General features: G+C 35.1%; 1 protein-coding gene across 8 annotated transcripts in view; it reads right to left on the reverse strand.

Moving 5' to 3' along the window:
• Dmd (dystrophin) overlaps window positions 1–25,107 on the reverse strand; it is a 2,062,171-nt gene that overhangs the window by 577,931 nt on the left and 1,459,133 nt on the right. The window lies entirely within an intron of this gene.

Genomic DNA, 25,107 nt, shown 5'->3' on the forward strand with positions numbered 1-25,107 from the left:
ATACACATATATATGTTTATATATATATTCATATAAATTTTTAAAACATTTTTTAGTTGTAGATGAATACAAAACCTTTATTTATTTTTATGTAGTGCTCAGGTTTAAATCCAGTGCCTCACACATGCTAGGCAATCTCTCTACCACTGAGCCACAACCCCAGCGCCTATATGTATAAATTTCAACTATTTTGTCAATCCCCAGAGTCAAATATGAGTCATCATTTAGAAAGGTTCTACAGCAGAATGCCCAAATCTCCTCACCATTACTATTCATTAGCCCAATTTTTAGTACCAGAGTTTGCATTTTATTGCCTGAAGGATTTTGGATGGCAAAGCAAATTCTTGTGGTAACAGAAATCCAAGTGGCAGGGTAAACATATTGAAGTTGATATCTCTTCACCATGTCCTAGGAACAGCCTATCACTAATGACTGATCATAGGAATTCGGGTATGGACACTCTTATGCCCTTATGGGAGATAACTCTGAGGCATGTGTCTTCCAAGGGATCTAGAGTTTCCCTGGAGGGAGAAATTTGCAGTGGCTTACAGTGGTAGCTGGTTGATAATGGACCATCTTTTATTGGCTAACTTGCTTCCGTTTTCTCACTTCCTCACTCCTCTGATATTTCCCTTACCTCCTAAATAAACCACTTTTCTTAGAATCTTCTGAGGAACCTCAAGAGTAGTTAGGTGTATTGGAAACTTCTTTTAACAACATTAAAGAATTCATGTGGAGTACATTTTGTGCAATCGGCTTATATTGAGGCTATTTTTGGCATCATTATGAGTCTAAGAGAAGTCCTTTAGATTTGGTTAAGAAATCCTTTATTTAGAATATTAATTAACAACAAATAGGATTACATTTTTTTCTAAACAACTTCTTTAAATTGGTATCAAAAATAGAAATAATGCTGTAGAAAATAAACAAAATTACCAACCTCTTTATCCTTTAACAATGAAACCTAACAGAGATTCTAGATTCTTCCCTAACCCTCATCTAACATTATATATATATAGTTTTTGTGTGTGCACATACACACACACACATACACACACACACACAATCAGTTACAAATTTCCTTCATACATATCTTCTTCCCTGTTTCTAATGGAAAGCACTGCAATTTTTTCCCCCTTCATGTCTGTAGTATACTGTATACAAATCTTCTGCCCCAAGTTTTAGTTTTACATTATAAATTCTACCCTGGAGAAAGATTAGTAACTAATATAAATTTGTTCACCTTACTCCCTATTTAAAACCTGCTATAGCTTGAGTATGGTTTGTCTCCACAACTCCTGTTGAGGCTTGCTCTACAAGAGAGCATTATTGGGAAGGGAGACACAGTGGGAGATGGTCATTGGTATACTTGTGAATTCAGTAATGCCTTTTTCAGCTGAGTGAACTCTTGCTCTCACCAGACTGAATTAGTTACTGTGAGAGTAGGTTGTTATAGAGCAAGACTGCCTCTCAAGTTTTGCCTCTGCTGTGGTTTGGTTCTTAAATGTCCCCCCAATGGTCTATGTGTTAAAGGCTTATTCCTGGGGCTAGGTTTGTGGCTCAGTGGTAGAGCACTCATCTAGCATGTGCAAGACCCTGGGTTTGATTCTCAGCACTGCATAAAAATAAATAAATAAAATAAAGGCATTGTGTCTGACTATAACTAAAAAATAATATTAGAAAAAAAGGCTTATTCCTCAGCCCATAACATTATTAGGAGGTATTAAATCTTTAGCAGGTGGGGTCTAGTGGAAGGAAGTTAGGTTCTTGGGGATGTTCCCTTGAAAGGGACATTGGAACCCTGCCCCTGCTACTTTCTACCCACCATGAGGTAAGCATCTTCCTCATGGCACTCTCCCCACCAGGATGTACTGCCTCATCACAGGTCCAAAGGCAAAAGAACCAAGGGATCATGGACTGAAACCTCTGAAACCATGAGTCAAAATTAACCTTTCTTTCCCCTAAGTTTATTCTATAAGGTATTTTATTTTCATAGTGACTGAATGTTGAATAGCAAAGACTCTTTCACATACACCCATTTGCCCTTCCACTTTCCACCATAAGTTGAAATATCATGATATTCTTACTAGAAGCTGAAAAGATGTCAGTACCATACTCTTGGACTTCTTAGACTTCAGAATCAGAAGTCAAACTAAGCCTCTTTTTTTTTAATTTTTTTTGACAAATTATCTGGTTTTAGTGATTCCGCAATAGCAACAGAAAATACACTAAAAAAACTTTTCAATACCTCCCCACTGATTCTGGAGTATCTTAGCTTTATAGACATATTCCTATTGTTTGGACTCTGTGATCTAAGAGTTTTATCTACAAAGGAATAAGTCACAACATAAGCAGGGTATAAGAAAACCACTCCAGAAAATCCAAGAACCTTGTAGCAGTAGAGTTGTTAGAATGTCTAGACCAAAAGGCAGGAGGGAAAGAAGAAGTGGTCAGAAACAGAGAATCATAATGAGAAACCACCTTGAGAAAAAGCAGTAACATTTTATCAAGAGACACAGTAAGCCCGTGGCAACCTCACAAGCAGGGAATTAGGAGCATAAATATCCTAATCTCATTTTGCCTACTCTCTTAAGTTTCCTATTAGGGCTCCCCAGTGCCTAAACCAACTGGAAGCCAGAGAGCCTGGGAGCTCAATGGTGACACAGGCCAGCCTCCCAGAATAGAGAGCAGGATAGAGAATGGCAAAGATTGGCTATGGATGAACAAACAAAATGTACATAGCACAGTACCATGAAATTATGTTTCTTACTTCAGGATGTAAGTAAACTCCTTTTTAATAAATCAGGCCACCTCCATACAGTTATGAGAAGTTGTAAATGAGTTAAAGAATTACTTAAGATATTTTGTAAATAGGATCAGGGCTAGACAGACTCTACAAAACCAGTGATTGGGTCATGAAATAAAGAATCTGGTAATCAAGATAGGTATAACTGAGTGGTTGGCACTCATTGTAGACTACTATTTTTATTGAGTTTATTTCTATTTGAGAGTTTTCTGTGCATTAAGAAAGCAGTCAGTATATTACATTCTGACTTTGATTAACATATTAACTTGTGTTTAAATAGCAGTCTCTATAACCTTTGAACACCATTGTTTTGTTTAATTTATTATCATTACTGCTCCACTTAGTATTGGGAAGCCCATTATAATTGAGGATTTATAGTTACTAATTAGTCTTCTACTTAATTTTTTGTTTGTAAAATTAATAGGATAAATACTATTATAAGAAAGCTGTTTAATATAAAATAAAATGTAGCTCATTGTTCTGAAATATTTTCCACTGGTCACAGAAACAACTGATATTACAATTGAACACTTTTTTGGGGGTGCCAGGGATTAAACTTGGGGGCACATAACCACTGAACCATATGCTCATCACCTTTTTATTTTTTTAATTTTGAGACAGGGTTGCTTAGGGATTCACTAAGTTGCTGAGGCTGGCTTTGAACATGATATCTTCTTGCTTCAGCCTCCTGGGCTGCTGGCATTAGAGGAGTGCACCACCAATCCTGGCTCAATTACACACTATTTTTAACTTGTAATAGAAGGATACATTAGTTTGTATACTTGGAACATTTTTTACTTAATCTATTGTTATAAACTATAGATATATAAAAGTAATAAAATTTATTTTCCTTAAAAATAGTCTGTGATTTCAGTTTGTCTTAACTTTAGTTAGCTTTAATTACTGACATTTTACTGTGTTAGATATTGTTTTAGAATGCCAAATGGCTTTTACATAAACATGGTGAGCTGTTTGGATTCATCCCAGTGAGTATATTATATATCTATAATTAATTTTGATATCATAGATAGTCTGTATTTTAAAAAGGTCATCATTTGACATCAGGATGAAGTAAAGCAGTTCCTCCCATTATGTGGGTATATATTTTTAATTGTGGAAAAAAGAGGGAACTTTTATAGCCTGGACTGAATTTGAGACAAACATATCATTTGAGTGCTTGTTCAATCATATTAATGGAATATTTTTAGCCTAAAGTGGTTATATATGCATAGTAGGGTAAGATAAAATGGTACATTGGGATGTACATTCTACTGAGAGTGTGCCTTTTCACTCTTGACCTTCAACTACACATTATAACTAGGTACTACTTAACTTAATAAATTTACAGGTTACAGGATCATTTAATAATCCATCTACACCTGAAAGACCCTACCCAAACATTTATCCATCTAGCCATACAGTTGCCATTTCATTCTCCATCTACTAGCTAACAAGTGTAATGTCAAGTACTGGGAAAACAAAGAAGCCTAAGACAGATTCCCTGGCATATGGCTTGGACATTTGTTAGATAGTGTTGCTATTCTCTATCTACCTGAAGAATACATGATGATCTAGGTTAAAATAATGAGTCAATCTTGGACCTGCAATGACAGGTTTTGAGGGCCATTCAAATAGGAGTATAATTGTACATAGACTGGATGGTCTATATCATAGTTACACACTTTGGGGGAGAGAGGGAAAAGTTTGGGATTGAAAATTGCTGCAGAGAAGTAAAAACTGAAACCATTAATGCATTCTGATAAGTATGACATATAAATTGAGCAGAGCAGAGGTTTGAAGATGGAGTCTTGGAAAATACAACAAACAAAGAATGAATAAAACAAAAGGAGCCAATAAAATAAAGGTGAGAGGTATAAGAGGAATATCAGGAAAGCATACTCTCATAGAGCATGAAAAAGAAACATTTTTTTAAATGATAGTGGTTAAAAATTTTAAATGCCAAAGATGTAACAAGAGATAACAATGTCATCATTAGGTAAAAAGACTTTCCTTGTTCCTCTTATGTGCAGTGATTTTTCTCCCACAAGTGTTCTCTAGGTTTACTTATTTTGTTATTAATTTAGTGCCACTGCATTAACTCTGTGTTTGTGTGTGCATGTTTTTCATAAAACATCTTCAGTATCATGTTTACTAGTAGAATACCCTTATTTGATAAAAAAAAAAATTAGAGGTTAAATGATATGATGGGCCAGAGTATCCTATGATCCAAAACCAATTCATAGTCTTTCTCTAACATTCTTAAAATAATTATAGGTTAGACAGAATGTGTTGGTAAGTCATTTTGCCTCAATCCTTTTAATCAAATCAAAGATATAATGAGAAGGACTTTTGTACATTAGTCTATCAATTAAGGATATTTTATAGGCATTTTAAAATTTTTGAAAATACTGAGCTCTAGAGAATAACAGCCATAAATATCATAAATATTATATTGTTTTTTTTAAATTTTTTTATTGTTGGTTGTTCAAAACATTACATAGTTCTTGATATATCATATTTCACACTTTGATTCAAGTGGGTTATGAACTCCCATTTTTACCCCATATACAGATTGCAGAATCACATCAGTTGCACATCCATTGATTTACATATTGTCATACTAGTGTCTGTTGTATTCTGCTGCCTTTCCTATCCTCTACTATCCCCCCTCCCCTCCCCTCCCCTCCCCTCTTCTCTCTCTACCCCCTCTACTGTCATTCATTTCTCTCCCTTGTATTATTTTCCCCTTTCCCCTCACTTCCTCTTGTATGAAATTTTGTATAACCCGAGGGTCTCCTTCCATTTCCATGCAATTTCCCTTCTCTCTCCCTTTCCCTCCCACCTCCCATCCCAGTTTAATGTTAATCTTCTTCTCCTGCTCTTCATCCCTACTCTGTTCTTAGTTACTCTCCTTATATCAAAGAAGACATTTGGCATTTGTTTTTTAGGGATTGGCTAGCTTCACTTAGCATAATCTGCTCTAATGCCATCCATTTCCCTGTAAATTCTATGATTTTGTCATTTTTTAATGCAGAGTAATACTCCATTGTGTATAAATGCCACATTTTTTTTTTATCCATTCGTCTATTGAAGGGCATCTAGGTTGGTTCCACAGTCTTGCTATTGTGAATTGTGCTGCTATGAACATCGTTGTAGCAGTGTCCCTGTAGCATGCTCTTTTTAGGTCTTTAGGGAATAGACCGAGAAGGGGAATAGCTGGGTGAAATGGTGGTTCCATTCCCAGCTTTCCAAGAAATCTCCATACTGCTTTCCAAATTGGCTGCACCAATTTGCAGTCCCACCAGCAATGTACAAGTGTACAGCCATAAATATCATAAATATTATATTGTTATTAATGTAAGTATAATTAGGTGAATACCAGAAAGAGTCTGTAGAACCATGGCCCCTTGTGAAATAGCTAACCATTTGTGAGAATCCATTTTGTATAGAAGAATTTATAGAGAGATAATTTCCTTTACAAAAGGATTCATTATAAATTTTCTCTCAATAGTTTACATATTAAGTATATTTAAAATATTACTTGACTCACAGTTCCACTCCAGGTATATATTCAACAGAAATGCAAACTTACATTCACCAAAAGACACATACTAGGCTGTTGATAGTAGAACTATCTGCAACTGCCCCAAATTAGAATCTACCCCAAATCCCATCTACACTAAAATGAACAAACATATAGTGCTATCAACAGAATACTCTCCAGCAACAAGAATGGAAGATTCACAACTACATGCAATAACTTGGACAAATCACAAATATAATGTTGAGGGAAAAAAAGCCAGCCACAAACAAAGATATAAATTCCATTTATATAATGCACAAAGCAGGAAAATGCAATAGAAGACTTTAGAAGTCAGGATAGCGGTTATCCTTGTGGGAAGGGCAGTCAATAGAAGGAACATGAAGGAGATGGCTGAGGTTCTGATAATATTCTCTTTTTTGTTTTTTGGGTGCTGTTTACAGAGTTATATTCAGTTTGTGAAAATTCACTGAGTTAGACATTGGTGATATATATATATGTATGTATGTATATATATATATATATATATATATATACACACACACACACACACACACACACACACACACACTTTTCATTATACATGTTAAAAAATAAAATTTAAAAATTTTATTTAACTTGTAAAATATACTCTTTATATAATTTTGGACAATTATATTTTTCAAAGGGGATATAACATATATAATATGCATCACTTTGATTGTTGTAAATAAGAGATTCAATGATTTTACTGTGAGCAAACTGTAATTTAGGCCTTAGATTTATGGGATAAAGAACATTTCAGAAATACTTATGGGTCAGTGAACTGGACTATACTCCCAGCAGCAAATCATCATATATAGACTACTTAAGCAGCCATTCACCTAGTTAATAAAGGAAACAAAGCAGTATAATTGATTTACATAACTGTCCTAAGAATAGAACCTGTAAAAACATACACAAAATATTAAGTTTTACATGTATTTCATTTTGAATGAAAGCAAATGTAAAATCTGATACAAATGAAGCTGCTGTCCTGAAACTGGTTCAGTGTGGTAGTTAGGCACCATATAGGCCTAAATAATTGTCCATAATTGGGTAACAATTCAAACTACAGAATTTCACCACACTTCTGACACTTCACTAAGGAGATTGATAGACCAAAGATGTATTATGGCAATGTACTTGGTCACTAGAGCCCACACTGTTAGATTTACATTTACACCAGATTCATCTGACATACAAAAGTGAAATAATAATAAAATATATGCACATAAACCCAGACAATCTGTGCATGTTTGTAATTGAAGAGCTACACAAATATACACATTTCTTCTCACTGAGGTCCATTGTGGAAAGCTTTGCAACTGATTTGTGCAGTAAATAGATGCTGGATAATGAAGGAAAATAAATAACCAATACTAAGATTCAGGATGACAGACTGGGACCCAGCATGTGTCCTGATTTGTGGATCTCCAGAAGTGTCAAATTGGAAACTCAGCAATCATGTCAAGAACCATAATATTGCAGACAAAGAAACAGTTCAGTTGATTAAGTACTAACCAATCTTTCACTTCAAGTTTTTAAACCAGCTATGCTTGATTATCAATACACATTCTTGACTGATATAAATTCCCACATCTCTCCTAGGGAAGAATGTTACTTAAAAAACGAGAGACAACTGCCTTTTTGAGTGTATACTGCTACTGAACAAAACAAGGAAATTTCTTCACTGAAAGTACAGACCAACAATAAGAAGTTAGCATGACTGAGTTTTATAAAGCAACCTTGACTACCAGTTTGTCCTGGGTTATAGCCCTGGATTTGTGATAAAATAGCTCATTTAATTTGGATAAGTTGGTTAGCCATCGTTTCCTTAGCTACAAAATGAAAATAGTTACTGTGCAACCACAGAAAGGTCATGAAGGTAAAATTCAGTGATAAATAAAAGCATAAAGGACCATACTAAGGAAAGGTGTTATTGTTTTTCTGTATAAAGATGGTTAAACAATGGATTATAGTTATCAGCAACTGTTCATGATCTGCTAGGATGTTGTTTTTGTCAGCTTTTTTTGCTACTGTGATAAAAGAACCTGACCAGAGCAATTATAGAGTAGGAAAGGTTTATTTGAGGGCTCATGGTTTCAGAGGTCTTAGTCTATAGAAGGCTGGCTTCATTCCTCAGGGCTCGAGGTAAAGGAGAACATCATGGTAGAAGAATGTGGCAGAGGGAAGCAGCTCACATGGTGATCAGGAAGCAGAGAGAATGGTCTCCACTTGCTAGATATGAATACATACCCCAAAGCCATACCCCAATTCCCACCTCCTCCAGCCACACCCTACCACTTCAGTTACCACTCAGTTAATCCCTACCAGAGGATTAATTCACTGATTGGATTAAGACTCTTATAACCCAATCATTTCTCCTCTGAACCTTCTTGTCTTGTCTCACACATGAGTTTTTTGGGGGACAATTCACATCCAAACCATAACAAACTACACACTATGGATCTCAGTGACTCTACAGAGTACATAAGAATTCCAGATAAAAAATACCAATTTGGAAGAGTTAAATTTCAGGTAAATATTTGAGGTTATTTGAATGGTTGAAGAGTGACAGATATGTTTAACTGTGGGCAAGAGTGAGGAAAAATGATGCCAACTGCAGTTAAAACAATGAACTCTAGCCAGGTGCAGAGGTACACACTTGTAATCCCAATGACTTGGAAGACTGGGGTAGGAGGATGTCAAGTTCAAGGCCAACATCAGCAACTTAGTGAAACCCTGTCTTGAAATAAACAATAAAAAGGGCTGAAGACCTAGTTTCAAACCTCAGTATCACAAAAACAAACAAACGAACAACAATGACAAAAACCAAAGGCTCTGAACTATTGTTCATGGGACTTGGGGAGAACATATGGGGGAATCACCACAGACTTTCAAAAGTGTGACTTTTAAAAGCATATAAGAAATTGAAAAATATCAAAATATAAATAATGAAAATTCAGAGAATATCAATATTAGTAATTAAAATTACAGAAACTTCTGCAAGTCATTTAAATATGGTTCTGTAGAAGTCTATAGTTAAGATTATTGAAAGAAGTCTCAATACTAATCCACTAAAAAGAAGAAACAGCAAACATGCTAACTCTGTAGTTAGTATAATGTGCATGTGCTCCATTTAGGAAGAGGAAAGGAGGAATGTGGTTGCTGGACCGATATAAGATAAAATGTCGATGGCATAAAAGACCAGAAAGCTAAGAAGAGAGGTCAATTATTGTCATATAATAAAATCCTAGTCATTATGACCAAGTAGAATTTTCTGCTTTTCCTCTAAACCTCAAAAAATGCAGAAAATGTCATGCATTTTTCTGAAAGACAGAACCATAATAAATGATTAAATTAAAAATACACTAGAATATTAGCCTAACACTTAAGGTTAATTTGTAACATGGAAAAGATCAATAATTTAGTAGTATTTTCACGCTCAGTTTTCTCCTCTGTAATATGGGGATAATAATAAAAAGAAGGTTAATAGTCTATAAAGATGAAAGAAATAATACACATAAGGCACTTGCAAAATGTCTGGCCCATAACTAACTCTCAATTATAGGGTTAAAGATGGCAATCATATACTTTTGTAACACAATTGGACCTCTCTGGGCTTCTTAAATTCTGAGTCAAGAAGCAAAGGGGGGTAGATTGGATATTCCCTGGGGTTCCTTCCAGCTTTAATAATCTGTGAAATACATGTTCCCTGATGCTTCTGTGAGAGATGGAGGTTCACCTTACCAGGTTATTGTGAAGAATTTTGCTATCACAGTACCTAGATGAAAAATAGCATGTCAATAGTCTTATTGCTTCCATGGATAGACCTTTTAATATTTAATCTTGCTCATGTTCATATAGTCAGTCATGCTAAAAGTCAGATAAATTCCAACTAGCTTTAAAAAATGTTTTCTTGGTTGATGATATGTATTTGTATCTCGATAGAGGCATGCATTATTCAGGTATACTCATTTATCAAAACACACTGGTATACCTGATATTTGTGGTATCTAAATCTTCTCACCAACACACAAAAATAATATGGATGAATATTTTGAGCTCCAGTTAATAGTATGCATGTTGAAGTGTTTAGGGGTAAATGAAACTGATATCACAAACTTACTTTGAAATGCATCAGAATATAATAGGGGTTGGTGAACAGATAAAGGGATAATATGATACAACAGAATATGGATGATGGATTCATGGGCACTCACTCTACAATTCTTTCAGCTTTCTGTGCAGTTGAAAATTTTCAAAGTAGGAGTCTTATTAAGGAAGTTGGGGCCTAATTTGACATGATGCACATTTGAGCCTACTTTTTTCTTCTATTAGGCACAAGGTCTCTGGTTTAATTCCTAGATCCTTGATCCACTTTGAGTTGAGTTTTGTGCATGGTGAGAGATAGAAGTTTAATTTAATTTAATTTTGTTACATGTGGATTTCCAGTTTTCCCAGCACCTTTTGTTGAAGAGGCTATCTTTTCTCCAATATATGCTTTTGGCACCTATGTCTAATATAAGGCAATTGTAATTATGTGGTTAGACTCTGTGTGCTCTATTCTGAACCATTGGTCTACAGACCTATTTTGGTGCCAACACCATGCTGTTTCTGTTACTATTGCTCTGTATTATTGTTTAAGGTCTAGAATAGTAATTCCACCAGCTTCACTCTTCTTGCTAAAGATTGCTTTGGCTATTCTGGGTCTCTTGTTTTTCCAGATAGTAATAGAAAAAGCAATCATGAAATCTATGAGGAATGTCATTGGGATTTTGATTGGGATTGCATTGAATCTGTATAGTGATTTTGGTAGTATGGCCATTTTGACAATATTAATTCTGCCTATCCAAGAACAAGGGAGATCTTTCCATCTTCTAAGGTCTTCTTTAATGTCTTTCTTTAGCATTCTGTAGTTTTCATTGTAGAGGTCTTCCACCTCTTTTGTTAGGTTGATTCCCAAATATTTTTTGAGGCTATTGTGAATGAGGTAGTTTTCTTAGTTTCTGTTTCTGAGGATTTGCCACTGATGTACAGAAATGCCTTTGATTTATGGGTGTTGATTTTATATCCTGCTACTTGACTGAATTCATTTATTAGTTCTAGGAGATTTCTGGTGGAATTTTTTTGGGTCTTCTAGTTGTAGAATCATATTGTTGGCAAGTAGTGAAAATTTGAGTTCTTCTTTTCCTACCCATATTCTTTTAATTTCTTTCCTCTGTCTAAATGCTATGGCTAGAGTTTCAAGAACTATGATAAATAGAAGTGGTGAAAGAGGGCATCCCTGTCTTGTTCCAGTTTTTCCAGTGAATGCTTTCAATTTTTCTCCATTTAGAATGATGTTGGTCTGGGGCTTAGGATGGATAGCTTTTACAATGTTGAGATATGCTTCTGATATCCCTAGTTTTTCTAGTGTTTTCAACATGAAGGGGTGCTGTATTTTGTCAAATGCTTTCTCTGCATCTATTGAGATGATCATATGATTTTATCTTTGAGTCTATTGATGTGATGAATTACATTTATTGATTTCCATATATTCAACCTTGCATCCCTGAGATGAACCCTACTTGATCGTGGTGCACTATTTTTTTTTTTGATATATTTTTGAATTCAATTTGTCAGAATTTTATTGAGAATTATTGCATCTATATTCATTAGAAATATTGGTCTGAAGTTTTCTTTCTTTGATGTGTCTTTATCTGGTTTTGGAATGTTAGATAAAAATTCCTCCCACAAGAAACAAAGTAGATTATTTAAACAGTTTTCTACATCACCAACACCACTTTTTAGTGAAGAAAAAAATACCATCTGTGGAATATAGAAGTTTAAGAGATATTAATCAGAATGTATGGGAGTGGAAATTTCAAAATATTTTTCTCAAAGTCACAATATATATGGAGAGGAGATGAAAATGGAATTCAGGCAGATCTCTTAAATTTCCTAATCAATAAGCTGTCAAAGATCAGATTACTTTCTTAAAATCTGTTGATAGTATTGTCATCAAAACAGACATGAAGATCAATGGAATACAATAGAAGACACAGAGACAAATTTACATAGATATAGTCATCTGATACTTGACAAAGGTGCTAAAAACATGTTGGAGAAAAGATAGCCTTTTAAACAAATTGTATTGAGAAAACTGGATATCCACATGAACTAGAATAAATTAGATCCCTATCTTTCACACTGCACAAAAGTCAACTCAAGGTAGATCAAAGACCTAAGACTTAGATCAGAAATTTTGCAACTCCTAGAAGGAACCATAGACTCAAAAGTCTTTCACATTGGCATAGGCACTGACTTCCTTAACAAGACCCCTAAAGCTCAAGAAATAAACCAAAAATTCAATAAGTGGGATGATATAAAATTAAAAAGTTTCTGTACAGTAAACAATTAAGATTGTGAGGAATAATTCTACACAATGGGAAGAAATTTTTGCTAGCTGTTCCTCTATCAGGGGACTAATATCTAGAATATATAGAGAACTAAAAACCCTTAACACTGAAAAATCAAATAACTTAATAAATGGGCAAAAGAACTAAACATATTTTTCTCAAATGAAGAAATACAAATGGCCAACAAATATATGAAAAGATATTCAACATCTCTTGACAATCAGGGAAATTCATATCAATGCTATATTGAGATTTCATCTCACTCCAGTCAGAATGGCAATTAAGAAGAATGCAAATAATAACAAATACTGGTGAGGATATAGGGAAAATAATACATTTATACATTGTTGGTGGGACTGAAAATTGGTACAAACCCTCTGAAAAAAATTATCCAGATTTCTCAAAAAAACAAACAAAAAAACCTAGGAATATAACTACAATATGACCCAGCTATCCCACTCCTCAAAATTTATCCAAAAAATAAAATAAAATAAATAAAACCAACACACTATTGTGATATAGGCACATCAATGTTTAAAGCATTACAATTCACAATAGCCAAGTTATGGAATCCGCTTAGGTGTCCCTCAATAGAGGATAAAGAAAATGTGGTATACATACACAATGGAGTTCTACTTAGCCGTAAAGAAGAATGAAATTATGGCTTTTTATGGTAAATGAATGGAACTGGAGAACATTCTGTTAAGTAAATAAGCAAGACTCAAAAAGTCAAGGATCAAGTATTTTATCTCATGTGTGGAAGCTAAACCAAAATAAGAGGAAAAAAGTGTGGGGACTCAATGAAAATGGAAGGAAGACCAGTAGAGGAAGGGGAACAGGGGGAGAGAGGAGGGGAGAGAAAAGTGAAGTACTGGGGAGTGATTTGAAGCAAGTAATATTGCATGCCTATGTGATTATGTCAAAATGAACCCCAATAACATGGATAATTATGAATAATATGTACTACTACTACTATGCTAATAAAGACAAAATTATGTTTAATATTCTTATAGAAAAAAATGAGTTAGTCCTCAGAAGGAAGCTCATTCTCCTATTTTGGTTATAAAACACATAAAAATATATACTGGACCCCATACTAAAAGATCCATGAATGTAAAAGGGAGTATCGCATTTACACCAATGGCTGAAGAGTCATAGATTATGAGAAAATATCAGCATTCAGTCATAATAAAATATATAGTTTGTTCTATTAAGGTGAATGTTGAAATGTGATAGTATTTGATCATTAAAGTGAATCTTATTTTTCAAAATTACTTTTGTTTTTCAAGAGGGAGAGTACTAGTCAATATACAGCTGCTGTAGTTTGGACCTTAAGTCTTCCCCAAAGGCCCATGTATTAAAGGCTTGGTTCCCAGCTTGGCACTATTGGGAGGTGGTAGAAACCTTCATTATGTGGGGGCAAGTAGAGGGTATTTAGGTAACTGGGGACATGCCCTAAAAAAGACTGTGGGAGCCTGGTTTCTTCCTCTTCTGCTTCTCTTCTTCCTTTCTTCCTGCTTCTCTTCTAAGACATGATATGAGCAGTTCTGCTTCACTATGTACTCCCTACCATGATTATGGCACCAAACCCAAGAGAAGCCTAAAAGCACACCACCAGTCTGGAAACTCCAAAACTGTGAGCCAAAATAATTCCTTTCTTTTTGTAAGTTGATTATCTCAGGTCTTTACTAAAATGATGTAAAGCCAAGAAAGAAACTATCTACAAAATTATTTCAGTTTATTGTCATAAGTCACTCACAATTCATAGAAAAGAAAATATCTGGATGTGAATACAGACATAATACACCCTTGCACAATCTGTCTGTCCAGCAGCCCAGTCACATTGCCTAATTAATTGTCAAATATAGCAAATAAAGTGCTAACCACTCCAAAGAGTTCAGCTGAAGTTCATTAAAGAAGAGCTAAAGGGAACCATTACAATTCCAGCACCACAGATTTATTATCATGTCACCAGCCCATAATGCACAGAATAAAACCCATTCATCACTATAAATTTGCATATCAAAGTTGATGCATTCATTGGTATACAAACATTTAAAATGTATGTAGAATAAAAAGCATTTTTCTCTCTTAACATACATTCAATCTCATCTGAATAACTTGCCACTCACACTTTAATTTGATGAATGCAGAAAATGCAAATGATACCTGAAAAGCAATGTGTGCTCTCTCCTGTCTTTATAAGCACTCCACAATTTAGCCATTCAAGTTAAGGTACAAAAATAATTGCAAGAGAAAGCAGACACTATGGCTAAAAACCCAAATCCTATGTATTTTCTGCTGACAGATTTTTCTGTACCTCTATTCTTCATTAACTCCTTTTCTTCAGATTTAGGTGTCCCTCCTACCCATGTCTAATTCCCTTCCTGTACTCAATGCCCTAGATTCTTCCATTGCATATGATAAATAATTACATTTTTCATATCTTTAGTCTCCGTTTAGAAACATGCTTGTTTTCTTATATAAACAGAAAATAACAAGAAACCCATACCCCTAAATATCATTTCCTTTGGTCCTATTCCCCCTAGCCAATCCTATTTTTCTTATTCATGGGAGAATGGTTTAAAGCAGTGCTACTTAAAAGATGGTTTGTGCAGCAGCAGCATTAGCATCACTTGGGAACTTGTTATAAATGCTGAATCTCAGCCCCCCAAGACTTACTGAATCAGAATCTGCATTTTAAATGTAATTCCTCTGTGTGTGTATACATACACACACACACACACACACACACACACACATATATGTTTGAGAAGCACTATTCTATATCCACAATTTCACCTTCCATACCTTACATACCATTCTTAACCCAGTGCAAGTTGACTTTTGTTACTGAAATTATTTTTGTGGATGATAGCAATGATCTTATAGTTACTATAGCATTGGAGATTCTAAGGTCCTTGTCATTAAAGAGTGCCCTTTAGTAATTGCCATCATTGACAAACCCTTCTTGAAACCTTCTCTTTTGATTAATATGGCAGTATTTTTATTGCATTTTGTTCACTGCTAAGCCTCTTATGCTCATCCCTTAAATATGCTCTTTGCTAGGGGTCTCCCTTTGATCTTCTTTTTACTTACATATTTTCCTTGGTAAGTTCATTTACTACCTCTACAATTATCATACTTGAATTTCTGTTTTAATTTAAAAACTACCTTTTGTGGTCCACATCCACCAAGCCAAAATGCTTAATAAATCATTTTGAAACAGTCAACATGTTCAAAATCCATCACACTACCTTTACCTTTCCTTTCCCCTAATTATTGACACATCTGCTCTCTTCCTAGTCATTCAAGGAGAAACCTACAAATCATTCTTTTTTCTTTCCTTCTATCCTTTAACCAAGAAGATGCCAACTCATTCATTTGGCTTCTTTAATTGCTCCTATAACCTCTCTAATATCCAACTCTCTCTTCCCTAGACTGCTTTAATTAAAAGTCTCCTGATGCTTTCTATAATTTAGTGGATAATAACCTTATCTGCATATTTGAATAAACTTGGGGTGCTTTAAAAATACTAATGTCTGAGACCTATTTCAAAAGGTTCTGATTTAATTGATTTGGAGTAGAGTCCAGGCACCAGCATTTTTAAAAAGCTGCCCCTAGAGATTGTAATGTGCAGCCAGAACTGAGAACCATTAATTGAATACAAGCCTTTTTCACTCTTTATTCATCTTTAATACTCTTGTCAAAGAAGTATTTTGAAGATGAAATCTGAGTTTACCACCACTCATTAAATTTCCTTAATTTAATTCCCCTTCATTGATATCTGGATACAATCAAAATGCCCTACCTGACTCTTGAGACCTTTTTAAAAGTGGCACTTGTCTACTTTTCTAGCTTCTTGGCTTCTACTGACTGTTGTGCAGCCTATAGTCCAGCATTATTTTCACATATAAGTCCTCTGCATGCACTATGTTGCCACACATCTCACACATGTCTCTGCTTTCTTTTTGTTCAGAATGTTCTTTGCCTTTTTAAATTTTGCAGCACTCTGCTCTAAAGTTACTGCCATTAGTCATTTATTCCTGACTATTCTCTTCCACCCTTCCCAATGTGGCCCCTGCCATGCCTCATGAGTTTCTCAAGCACTCTGTTTTCTGTGTCATTACCTTCCTGCTGAATGCTGAATACACTGATTACTCTATTTAGCAATTATTTATTTATTGTCTGTTTTACCCACTGATAGGTGATTACTTGAGGAGAGGCAATATGTTTGTATACATAGGTCCCCACACAAGTTTGACACATAGGAGAGTATCAAAAAAACTTCCACATCACCAACAATAACTAATGCACTAGTATACAAGTGCAAATCCTCATGAACATGCAGTATGTAAATGAAACAAGACCATACATTTAGTCAATTTTATGAAAAGAAAGTCCATGTTTAAATATTTCCAAGAGGTTGTGAAAATGGGTCAACTGTATTAAGGGGGAAATGATGGAACTATATTGATGAAGCATAGCCTCAATTGATCCTTCAAATGCTTCTCCAGAAAATCAAAATATGGGACTAAATATAAATAGTAATAAATTTTACTTTGTTAAACAAATATGCTGTTATTTAGACAAATAGGTTTTGCAATTATTAGCTAAAATATATTTTAGCTTAAAGTATTGACAGAAAAAGAAAGAGGAAAACATATGAGACCTGAGTTGCCATTCTTAGGCCCCATTCTGAGCTACTTTTGGCTTATTTAAACCTTAGCAACTCATGACGCAAAATATGGGGAGTATGAAAGCAATTCTTTCCCTCTTTTGATAATACCAATTCAAGTGACAAAAGAACATAATACAAATTATGTAAATAAACTTTGAAAATTAATATAGTAACTCCTAAAATAGTAGCTTCTAAATGAAATGTTTAAGTTTACAGAAAACAAAACATTCTGTCTATGGCTCCCAGTATCTCCATTTACCTTGTGTAAAATCATCACTGTATATCCAGAGAAGAAAGATCCAGGAGAGAGTCAATAATGGTGAAACATATGGTTAAGAAATACGGGGACAAAATGGCATAATTGCCTTAATTTTAAAAGGAAATTCTTCTGAAGCAGAAGTCTCATAGTAAAAAAAAAAATAAAATGAGGTAGTATATGTGAGAAGTGCTTTGTGAATTACAAAGCTGTCAGCAAGCATAAGTTATTATTATTTTCTTTAAAATTAGGTATGGAATAGCATGTGCCTATACAATTTTCAGCAAGACAAAGATTCTTTTACAAAACATAAAACTGATGCTTTTTAACCTAAACAAAAAGAAAAACACTGCAAGAACTTAGACTCAAGCAAGTCTATATATTTTTCTAAGTTCTTGTGGATAATAATCTATTAGATCATCCAATATTGATTTTTCTTCATATATTTATTCATTTATTTGTTCTAAAGCAAGAAAGGCATTAAAAATTATTGAAACATATATGGAAAATATACATTTGGATAGAATTGATATAAGTTTGCCTTTATTATTTATTGTACTACCAACAAAAAATATTCCTACAGGAGTATTTTGGCAAGAAGGTCCATTATTGTGGATACATTTATCTTATTCTCCTAACACTATTCTTACTAGGTATCCTGAGGCTGTAGGACAATTAATACTCAAAGGAATAAAAGCAGCGAAGGGAGTGTTTGGAATTTCTCCCAATAAAATTATTACTCCATATACTATGGATCAAATTGATGAGTTAGCTAATGAGTTAAATACTTGGGCAATAATCATGTGTAAATCTAATGTTACATTTGATAATCATTTACCATCTAATCCTTTGTTGTCTTTTTGGTCTAAACATCCTGTAGTTTTTCCTAAAATGACAAGAAAAACACCTATCATGAATGCTCCAAATATATTCACTGATGGGTCTAATAATGGTACAGCAGCAGTAGTTACCCCTGATCAAACTTTTACATTTTTAGTACCCAAACAATCAGCTCAAAAGGTAGAGCTTAATGCAGTTTTACAAACTTTTTTGATGTTTAAAGATTCTGTATTTAATTTATTTTCTGATAGTCAGTATGTAGTTAATGCTATAGTATCTCTTGAAGATGCTGGTAGGATTTCCCCTTCTTCTACTGTTTTCTCTTTGTTTTCCTCTATACAAAGTCTAATCTGGGACAGAAAAGATCCATTCTTTATAGGACATATTAGGGCACATACAGGATTGCCTGGAGCCCTTAGTTTAGGCAATGATTTAGCAGATAAAACTACACATGACATACATATTTTCTCTACATTTGAAGAAGCTACAAATTTTCATAAAAGGTTTCATGTTAATGCTAATACTTTACAAAAGCGTTTTAAAATAACTAAGGAACAAGCCAGACATATAATAAAACAATGTCAAAATTGTGTGACATTTTTACCACAAGTTAATCTTGGAGTCAATCCTAGAGGACTGATACCTAACCATATTTGGCAGATGGATGTCACACACTTGCCAGAATTTGGAAAATTAAAATATTTACACGTTACAGTTGATACTTCTTCTGGATTTTTGATGGGCTCCCTTCATGCCAGAGAAAAAACTAAAGATGTTATAGCTCATTGCTTACAAAATTTTGCCACTGTGGGCATTCCTAAACAGTTAAAAACCGATAATGGTCCTGGCTATACCTCTACCTCTTTTAAACAATTTTGCTCATCATTTGGTATTACTCATATAACAGGAATCCCATACAATCCACAGGGACAAGGCATAGTTGAAAGAGCTCATCAAACTATTAAAACATACTTATTAAAGCAAAAAGAGGGAATTGGAAGGGGGTATATATCCCCCAAAGATAAACTTAAAATAACGCTTTTTACTCTAAACTTTTTAAATTTGGATTCTTCAGGACTTAGTGCTGCGGAAAGGCACATGTATCCAAAAAATGTACATAAGCCTAAAGTACTTTGGAAAGATATTCTAACAGGACAATGGAAAGGTCCTGACCCAGTGATTATCTGGAGTCGGGGGTCTGTTTGTGTTTTTCCACAGGGAGAACAGCAGCCGATTTGGATTCCAGAGAGATTAACTAAAACAATTTCTACAGATCGAAAAGAAGATGATTTGACTCAAATCCATAACAGCTGATATCCAGAACTCCAGCTTGGCCATTCTTACATCTGTGACAGTGATTAACCAGGATGCTTTTTTCAATAGCTATTTTATTATTGCATTTTTCCACATCATAAGGTTCTATTTTTATTTTTTGAGCTCATACAAACCTAGGTTAATGTTTTTCTGATCAGTTTTATTTTTTGACTGTGGAGTTTTTAAACATTGCAATGGAGATTTCACCCAGGTAAAGCTACAAGGCCTTTACTATTTTCTTATGTGTTGTACGTTTGTGTACACTCTTGTGTTTTGTGTTGTATGTCTGTATGTGCGTATGTCCATATTTCTTATATGAGGAGCGCTCATGAAAAAATGGATCCGAATTATTATTATTATTTTTATTCACGTGATTTAAATGGTTTAATTTAAATTAGGTAAACAGCTGTTAAGGATTGTTTTTAAAGGTGGTTAACAGATCTGTTTGTTTACTAATTTAAATTAGGTAAAAAGCTGTTAAGGATTGTTTTTAAAGTAGGTTAACAGATCTGTTTGTTTACTTTCACCTTTCCTTTTCATTATATTTAATAATTCTTTTCAGGATAATGTCTTTTTAGCATCATTGCCAGAATTCCTATCTTCATCCCAGTGCTGGTGAAGACAAAGATAAAACCAAACTACAGCTTCTATGATAGCTATCACAGTAAACTGTATAAACTGATGCATCAATGAATATAACTCAACAAGTAATGCTCAATCAAGGAGTTAACTTACTTTGGGAGGAAACGGATTTTGGGAGGAAATAGACATATTGATAGATTCCTCTGCTTTGAACTGCTTACAAAACTTGCCTGGACTATGTATCACTTGTATGCTTTATTTTGGGAGGATATGGACATATTGATAGATTCCTCTGCTTTGAACTGCTTACAGAACTTTCCTGGACTATGTATCACTTGTATGCTTTGTGATCTATTTGTTGATGCAGCGAATTATGGTAGTGCTAGTGTATCTTTGCTGATGTGTCACCAGTGATGCAATTTTTCCCAAGGAGCCGTCAATTGGCTTGGTGTTGTGGCATTTCTGTATCCTCCTCCCTTCTGCTAGTGATGGTCTAAAATTTGGGGGCCAATGGCTTATGCTGGACCGGTAGTCAGTGACGGGTATGATCCAATTGCAGTGGTATCAACCTAAGACAGGAGGCTGACGCCTAAAGGTCAGTTTTCCGATGACGGGTAAGAACCATATGTTGAATTGGACAACCTACCAGGCATGGTCCTTAAGCCACATTAACCTCACTCCCCCACTGGCACCAAGGCCAAATTTGGGGGCCAACAGAGGTGAGGCAAAGAACCTCACCCCCCCACTGGTACATAGACCTATCCACAAGTATGGCTGTATGCTGGACCGGTAGTTAGTGACGGGTATGATTCAATTGCAGTGGTATCAACCTAAGACAGGAGGCTGACGCCTAAAGGTCAGTTTTCCGATGACGTGTAAGAACCATATGTTGAATTGGACAACCTACCAGGCACGGTCCTTAAGCCACATTGCTTGTTGTTTAATTAATCAGAAGGGGGGAGATGCTGGGAGCCATTAGCCAAGTAGGTATGACAATTTCCTTGCCAGCGTACCCCATGTTGCAGTGACATTGAATGTAGGTGACCTTGCTCAAGGACCAAGGCGGATTAGGGCGTTCCTGGTTTAGGTTCCAGGTTTAAGGTTTAAGATTATTCCTGCTGGGAATAGGGCGTATCCTGCTGCCTGAGTTCCCCTTGAGTTCTCACGGGATTCAGACAGTATATTTTGGAGACAGAAGCCCAGTGGAGGTGAATTTGGGCAGAGAACGTGGATTTCCCCAGAACGTGATTGTAGACGGCTGGTGTGAGTTCGGGAATAAAGAGTTGCTGTTTGAATCTACAAGCTGTGTGGTGGCTCGTGATTGTGTGCCCAGCCAGACTGCGGCACTTTCCCATTAATCACAACTTTTTCTTAGTAACTTAATGTATACCTGATATTGACTTAGAATGTATAAAAACTAAAAGATGCAAATAAATAATAAATATTCTATAAGTAATAATCTATACTTATTTTATAAGTAAATATCTTACAGATAAACTACTCAATTCAATATTCACATGCCTTGGAGTCATTTTATTTTTCTGTCTTTAAGATAAAAAGCTACTTGTTTGAATGTATCAGTAATTAGAAAGAAGCTAAAGGGATTTTCACAGTTCCCAGTGGTCTTATGGTTTATGGTAAGGATTTTCGTCTTCATTTTTCAGTGCAATGGGAATCTATGAAAAGGTTTTAAGCAGGGAAATGATACCATCTAATCTGAGTTTGAAAAGATTAGTCATGCTGTGAGCTGGAGGGGGAGACAAGAAAAGATGCAGAAAAATAGAATAAGATATTAAGATTGGAGTCCAGGCACAGCCTGATGGTGGGTGGTAAATAGAAAGATAAGACCAGATTAGTAAGATAATTAGAAGATGAAATATATAGGACTTTGCCTGAGCTCTGACCTCTGCATAGAATGTATTGCCTGGTATATGCTAGATGCTTCATGAATGTCTTTAATGGGAAATGAATGGAGTTATAAAAGTCATGTTACAGATTGCATTTGGAATGTCTCCCCAAAACTCATGTGTTGAAGGCTTTCCCAGCTGGTTGTGCTATTAGAAGATAGTGGAAATTTTAGGAGGTGTGACCTAATTGAAGGAAGTAGGTCATTGGGGTGTGCCCTTGAAGGGTATATTTTGTCTCCCCTACTTATGATCACCATGAGGTAAGCAGCTTTCCTCCATCATATGCTCACCAGCCTAACATTCTGCCTCACTACAAGCCCAGAAACAATGGAACCAAATGACCTTGGACTGAAACCTCCAAAACCATGAGCTGAAATATACCTTTCCTCCTTTTAAGTTGTTCCTCTCAGGTGTTTTGTTACAGTAATGGAAAACTGATTAATACATCATGCAATTCCTTAAAGGGATCTTAGGAACCCTGATTCTACCATGTTTCCCCTCTCACAAGAAAAAATATGGAACTAATTGACTGCTACCATAATTTTTAAGCAAGGTATACCTAAGTCACTGTCCCCATCCCAGAATGCAATCTAAATGTAATATCTGCAAATTCTCTGTGTGTAGCCTTTTAGAAAATCTTACTTGCTTGACTCTTTTTTTAAAGCTTGATTGTTGGTGTATTTGTAGATCAATAAATAAGAGAAATTTGAACCATTTTCTATCACAAAATGTTGAAAAATGTTGCTGTTGAAAATCAATATGGACCCACAATTTCATGTTGAGTATAAGGTTATAATTATCTTAAAGAGGAAAAATAATGTAGACAGTTTACAATATGGAATAGATAAAGCAGTTGAGAGGTTTGAGCTGTCAATTTGAAAGCTGTCATTCATATTGTGATGAATTACTGAAACCATGAGTATAATAGACAAGGGCATAGAAGATAGTGAAGGCATAGATAAATTTCTTAAGTCATATGATCTGCCCAGATTGAGTCAGGAGGATATAGACAACCTAAACAGACCAATATCAATTGAGGAAATAGAAGAAACCATCAAAAGACTACCAACTAAGAAAAGCCCAGGACCGGATGGGTATACAGCAGAGTTTTACAAAACCTTTAAAGAGGAACTAATACCAATACTTTTCAAGCTACTTCGGGAAATAGAAAAAGAGGGAGAACTTCCAAATTCATTCTACGAGGCCAACATCACCCTGATACCTAAACCAGACAAAGACACTTCAAAGAAAGAAAACTACAGACCAATATCTCTAATGAACCTAGATGCAAAAATCCTCAATAAAATTCTGGCCACTCGGATACAAAAACATATCAAAAAAATTGTGCACCATGATCAAGTAGGATTCATCCCTGGGATGCAAGGCTGGTTCAATATACGGAAATCAATAAATGTTATTCACCACATCAATAGACTTAAAAATAAGAACCATATGATCATCTCGATAGATGCGGAAAAAGCATTCGACAAAGTACAGCATCCCTTTATGTTCAAAACTCTAGAAAAACTAGGGATAACAGGAACATACCTCAATATTGTAAAAGCAATCTATGCTAAGCCTCAGGCTAGCATCATTCTGAATGGAGAAAAATTGAAGGCATTCCCTCTAAAATCTGGAACAAGACAGGGATGCCCTCTCTCACCACTTCTGTTCAACATAGTTCTTGAAACACTGGCCAGAGCAATTAGACAGACGAAAGAAATTAAAGGCATCAAAATAGGAAAAGAAGAACTTAAATTATCACTATTTGCAGATGACATGATTCTATACCTAGCAGACCCAAAAGGGTCTACAAAGAAACTATTAGAGCTAATAAATGAATTCAGCAAAGTGGCAGGATATAAAATCAACACGCATAAATCAAAGGCATTCCTGTATATCAGCGACAAATCCTCTGAAATGGAAATGAGGACAACTACTCCATTCACAATATCTTCAAAAAAAATAAAATACTTGGGAATCAACCTCACAAAAGAGGTGAAAGACTTATACAATGAAAACTACAGAACCCTAAAGAGAGAAATAGAAGAAGATCTTAGAAGATGGAAAAATATACCCTGTTCATGGATAGGCAGAACTAACATCATCAAAATGGCGATATTACCAAAAGTTCTCTATAGGTTTAATGCAATGCCAATCAAAATCCCAAGGGCATTTCTTGTAGAAATAGAGAAAGCAATCATGAAATTCATATGGAAAAATAAAAGACCCAGAATAGCAAAAACAATGCTAAGCAGGAAGTGTGAATCAGGCGGTATAGCGATACCAGACTTCAAACTATACTACAGAGCAATAGTAACAAAAACAGCATGGTACTGGTACCAAAACAGGCGGGTGGACCAATGGTACAGAATAGAGGACACAGAAACCAATCCACAAAACTACAACTATCTTATATTTGATAAAGGGGCTAAAAGCATGCAATGGAGGAAGGATAGCATCTTCAACAAATGGTGCTGGGAAAACTGGAAATCCATATGCAACAAAATGAAACTGAATCCCTTTCTCTCGCCATGCACAAAAGTGAATTCAAAATGGATCAAGGAGCTTGATATCAAATCAGAGACACGCCGTCTGATAGAAGAAAAAGTTGGCTACGATCTACATACTGTGGGGTCGGGCTCCAAATTCCTCAATAGGACACCCATAGCACAAAAGTTAATAACTAGAATCAACAAATGGGACTTACTCAAACTAAAAAGTTTTTTCTCAGCAAAAGATACAATAAGAGAGGTAA

The sequence above is a fragment of the Marmota flaviventris genome, chromosome X (genome assembly GCF_047511675.1).
Source record: "Marmota flaviventris isolate mMarFla1 chromosome X, mMarFla1.hap1, whole genome shotgun sequence".
Lineage (NCBI taxonomy): Eukaryota > Metazoa > Chordata > Mammalia > Rodentia > Sciuridae > Marmota > Marmota flaviventris.